This window comes from Ictalurus furcatus, chromosome 15 (genome assembly GCF_023375685.1).
Source record: "Ictalurus furcatus strain D&B chromosome 15, Billie_1.0, whole genome shotgun sequence".
In the NCBI taxonomy this organism is placed as follows: domain Eukaryota; kingdom Metazoa; phylum Chordata; class Actinopteri; order Siluriformes; family Ictaluridae; genus Ictalurus; species Ictalurus furcatus.
This window is the reverse complement of record NC_071269.1, coordinates 14,847,935-14,853,934: the sequence shown is the minus strand read 5'-3', so window position 1 is coordinate 14,853,934 and position 6,000 is coordinate 14,847,935.

Genomic DNA, 6,000 nt, shown 5'->3' with positions numbered 1-6,000 from the left:
GAATGAGCCCTACCTAGTATCTTTTGAATATTTCATTAGAAAAACATCTTTTCTCTCTTTTGCTCTCCACACTATGGATGTAGGACAGGATGACATGTATAGTCATAAATCAGCCAGGAGAATTCTCTGATAGTTACACATCATCTGTGACAGAACAATAGATCAGAAATTTGATGAAGCAGCCTGGGAAAACCTGTTGGATGTCACTGTGGCTGAATACAGCCAAACATGACACAAAATCCGGTTTGAGCAGTAACATACTGCCAATAATAAGCTTTACCATCTCAACACAAATATGTATATGTACAGAGACTGATGTGGATAATGCTAATCTTATAATGTAATAATAAATGATAACTCATATCCCATTGTAAACTGATCATTCTTTAATTGTGATGTATTGTTTTTCCATAAGTAGATTAGAGTGTAAATGTAAAGGCAGACAGGACAACTTTTAGTAGAGTTGAGTAAGAATGAAAACAGTAAAAATGCAGTTTTCTCCTGGTTCACATTTGGGTAACCAGACTTTAAAATGCTTTGACTTTACTTCTGTTTGAGATACATGCAAAAGAGAAACACAGTATATTCAGTAGTAGTTAATGTCCAAATGTGACCATGTGACCATGTTTTTCCAGCCCAAAATACACGAAAAGGCTGATGAGGATAACTGTCCCCAAAGTCCAGATGGTCTACAAGCGAGTCTTCCATTGCAACAGCTGGACCACTGCAATACAAACTCAACAGGTGTGTGAATGCGAGAGAGATACTGTAATGTGTGTGTGTGTGTTAAACACTGTTCTGGCTGTTCCTGACCACTGTTAATACACTGTATGTGATGAGCAGTTGTAGGACTGTTATATAATTGTTGATTATACGTTGATCATTCCCAAAGAACAGCTGCCCTTTCTCTAACTGTTCGGTGTCCACAAAAACAGATTACCCTGCCCCCAGCCTCAGAGCCAACAGACAGCTGCGTGTCCCAAATATGATATGTAAATTCATCCACAGACACACTATCACTGGCAAACACACATCATTTCAACAAGCCTTTTCATTCAGGCAGCTGATCTCTGACTAGGTCAAGTGTTGTCTGATGAGTGTGGGCTCATGCCATTTTCATTTACATGCCAGGTGAGTATCACTCAACTCCAGTCAATTTAGGGCTTCTGATAGTGGAAACTAATATCCAACACCTTATTTCACTAGTTCATAAACAAAAGGAGATTATATACCGTCAAATTATTGGCACCTTTTAAAAATGTAGGGGGAAAAATGACATGAAATTATATTAAATTATATTTTAAATGTAAACCTGTTGGCAGAATAGTTTTTAAACATTAAACTGTTCTCTTAAGTACTGCAATTTCTAAAAAAAAAAAAAAAACTTTAAAATTTATTGGAACCCTGTTTTGGTTATATTTGGTGAAGACCCCCTTGCAGAGTATATGAGTCTTTTCCTGTAATGTCTAATAATATTGGAGACATTTCAGAGGGATGTTGTACCACTGAACTATGCACAACATTTCAAGCAATTTCTTATTCCTATTCTTAGGTTTGGGCATTAGAACAGCACTCTGCAATTCTGACCACAGGATTTCAACAGGGTTCATATCTGGAGCCTAAGATAGCAGATGCCAAATATTGATTTTTTTTGTTCGTTTACCCTTCAGCCACCAACTGCACACCAGCCCCAAAGCACTGATCCACCATCATATTTTAGTGCAGGTTTGGGTGCTTTTACTAGTCAAAATGTTTTATCTTTGGTCTTATTTAATGTTGGTCATGAATTTGAATCATTGTGTGTAATTTCTGTTATACACAATCATTTTGTCCGTGGATGGCAAAGTGGAGCAGTAGATAGCATTACCGCATTACAGCTCCAGGGTCCCTGGTTCAATCCTGAGCTCAGGTTACTGCCTGTGTGGAGTTTAGCATGTTCTTCCCATGCCTGTGTGGGTTTTCCAGTTTCCTCTCACCTCCCTAAAACAAGCACATATATAAATTGGCTAATTGGCTTATATAAATTGCCCCTAGGCGTGAATGTGTGTGTGTGCATGGTGCCCTGCGATTGACTGGTGTCCCATTTAGGCTGTATTCCCACATCAGTCTAATTGTTCCTGGCATAGGCTCTGGATCCACTGCCCATATATTCTGACCATATACAGTATATTGTGTCCATACTATTAAAGGCTGCCCATAATTATAGAGTTGACCATATTTGTCCTAGTCAGCCAAACCCATTCAGATCTGTGCGCATATGAAATTAGCTTTTTTATGGCTTTGTTCAATTAAAACTTAAATTAAGTTGAACATTCAAAATGGTGATTAACCTCACCAGGGTGGTGAAGCAACCCCCCATGAACCCCTTCACATACATCAATACACACACACACACATGCACACAGTGACATAAAAGCATTAAGGTCGCAAATGTCAGCTGAGATCTACTACATTTGCGGTCAGGCTTAGTCCATGTGCCTGGCAAAGTAGATGAGGTTCTCTGCGGTTGCCACGGAGACCCTGCTGCCCCCTCAGTCATTATAGTGCATTTAAGGGGCAGAAGAGCGATTGCCCTGGTAACTGCAAGTGGTATGTCACAATGAATCACCCTTAATATCCAAATATATGCAAGCAAGGTTAAATATAAAGATAGCAGGGCAAGGGTCTCTGTGGCACCACGCCGTAAATTGAGACATAAGGCTCTGGGTTTTGTTTCTAGTAGTTTTATAGGCATTTGTTTTGGACAGCACTCATTTACTTTTATTGGGTCTTTTGTGCCGGTAATTGCATCAAGGCTGCCGGGTCTTATCTAATCACAAAGAAAGTTGTCATTAACAAGGGACCAGCGAGCCACTGTTGTGTATTGTTTACACACATGCATAGTAAGCCTTGATGTGACATGCTGTCTCTGAAGGGCCGAGCCTTATCTGTTCGCATATTCATTGTATCAAGTGTAAGCCAGAACAAACGTCTTTTACATTTCATTAGGCTCTAAAATTCCGTTGTCAATGTGTTTGTTCTGACAGTCCCTCCCTCTACAGTTAACCCCCCCCCCCCCCCCCCCCCGCAATCAACATTAGTCTCAGAGTAGGACTCTAACACTCTCAGCCAGTCTGTTTAAATTCAAGTCCCTAAAGCAACAGCGAAAGGCTGGCTTGTTCTTTGAGAACGAAGAGGGGAGTGGCAGCAGGTGGCCTGCTGCTGGGTGAAGCTCACTGTAAAACTGAGTGGCTGTTAGCTTTGCTCTCCCAGATGCAGATTTATAACTCTCACTCTATCAAGGGAGAGATCAGTTTGCCCTTGTTGTCCCACTGGTCCTAGCTCTGATTTATGGGTCCAAAAGTACCAAATAAGAAACCAAGGTCCTCTACTGACTCAAAAACATTCAAAAAAAAAAAAAAAAAAAAGAAGAGATCAAGTGTCAAAGAACCTTTCCTGTGCTGAGAAAATTATCCAAGCTGTTGTTATCCATTCTTAAAGAGTACTGAAGAGTCTTAATGTAAACAGTGTCTAATCACGACTGTACTATGAAACTGAGTGAAAGGTTGTAGACTACACATTTAGATATGATTAAGCATTAGCGTAATGGCAATGTTTTTTTTAGCACAAATACAGAAGAAAATTATCAGAAACAGACAGAGGAAAGCTGATTTATGTAGTCAGGACAGAGACAGAGCGGAGATTCAGACGGTCTTCGGTTAACCCTTCTGATTAAAGTGTCAGAGTGAAAAATGACATGGACACCCAGGTCAGAGTGAGGGGGTCAGGAGGGATACAAACAAGCCTAGCACATAAACAGAAAAGAAGATTGAGGACTGGAAATGTCACAAATAGGGTCAGACTAGAGGGATATTATAATATGTTGTTTTTAGGATTTTAGATATTAATTGGGTTTTTCAATAATTGATACAGTTGTATTGGATATACTGGAGAAACTAGAAGAAAATAAAGAATATATTAATAGTCCCTCCAGTCTCAGAAACTAACACAAAATCAAACAAATTCTGCAATATTTGCCGGAGCGTGCTGATTTTCTGCAGATTTTGGCCAAGACACATCACGTGATGCCATCACAACGCACATTCAGTCAAAGCTGTCTTCGATTCATGTGCGTCGAACATGAGTACAGCTGCTCATGCAAAAGACAATTGCAATTCTGTGCAATTGCAATTTCACCAATTCAAGTAGTTTTCTGTCCCAAAAAAGCACAAAAATCTCTGCAAATTGCACTGCAATTTTTTTTTAAAGCCACAGCAAAATTAAGCTTTTTTTGGCTGCAACAAAAACAAAAAAACAAAAACCTAAAGAGCATAACATGTAAGGAGCTCTATAATGGAACATAACATGTAAGAAGCTCTATAATTGAACATAATGTGTAAGAAGCTCTATAATCAAACATGACATATGTAAGAAGCTCTATAATTGAACATAACATGTAAGAAACTCCATAATTGAACATAACATATGTAAGAAGCTCTATAATTGAACATAACATATGTAATAAGCTCTATAATTGAACATAACATATGTAAGAAGCTCTATAATCGAACATAACATATGTAAGAAGCTCTATAATCAAACATAACATGTAAGAAGCTCTATAATCGAACATAACATGTAAGAAGCTCTATAATCAAACATAACATATAAGAAGCTCTATAATTGAACATAACATATAAGAAGCTTTATATACAGACAACTACAGCGCTGTGGTCTGATAAAGTGATTTCACACTCAATGTTCCTTAAGGTTTTTATATGTCTAAGAATATATGGGCTTGATTTTAACATTAAAATTAATTTGAAGTCACTATTTTATGGTATTTTTGAAGAACAGATCACACAAAAAGGAAAACTATATTTTAACAATGTTGTTAAATTGAAATTGTCTTGAAAAAAAATCACCATTGACCAGCCATTTATCTCGAGTGAAATAGAATTTAAAAGCACTTTCACTAGACATAGGACAAGGATCATAAGAGGATCATAAAGATAAAAACCAGTGGTTCTATGTTTACTGTACAAGTAGATGTATTACTTATATGATGTGATTTTGTATTGTGATGTGTTTTCACTGTTTTGCTTCATGGTCTCTTAAATATCAGTAAACATAAATTTAAGAAAAGAAAATGGGATTTGTGAGTTAAGGGACTAAGAGAGAGAGGGAATAGTGTTATCTATGAGTGCTGGTTCTCCAGCACTGAGATAGTGGCGGAAAGGAGGACAGTAGTGGCAAAGATAAGATGAAAGGCAGAAGAGGAGAGATAAAACCAGGGCTGTTTCAGGACATATGCAGGCTTTCCTGTTGATCCAAGCCCAAAGTAGTCACTGTGCCCCCACACAGACATCAAGCTCCTGCAACAGCAAAGCCCAGGAGAGCAGGGGAAGCATGCTTCTTCTAAATTAACAATAATGATCATAGTTACATAGATAAGGCCCCCCGATGGTGCCTTACATTTCATATTTACTATTCATACATATTGATAAATTTACTGCCTTTTGAATGGATGCACCATTATTATGGAGATCTAGTTTCCTGACTTGGTTCTCACGTTCACCTCTAAGGAGTTTCTGTTAGTAATGATAACACATCAGACCTGATTTCTCCTGATATCTATTCAGAATATAGCCAAGAGTTTGGGTGTGCAATGTTGCCTAGAAGACATTAATTACATGAAGGTGAGAATGGGATTAACACACAAAAGCAAAACTGTGCTCAGAGGTTAAGACGTGTGGGACATTGAGTGTGTATGTGAGCAAGAGAACGAGAGAAAGAGCAAGTGAACGTGACAGATGATTTCCACTTGGATAATCAGCTCAAAATCATTGCTGATGTTTCCGTGGTGGCCAGTTTTAATGGTCCTAAGTGCATTTTACAGCCTTATCCTCTGAGCCATCCACCATAAAAACGTACCCCAACAGGGACTAGGGGGACGTGTGTGATATCTTTGCAGGAGATATAATTATGCTTCCCTCTTCTCTCTTGCATGGTTTACGATTT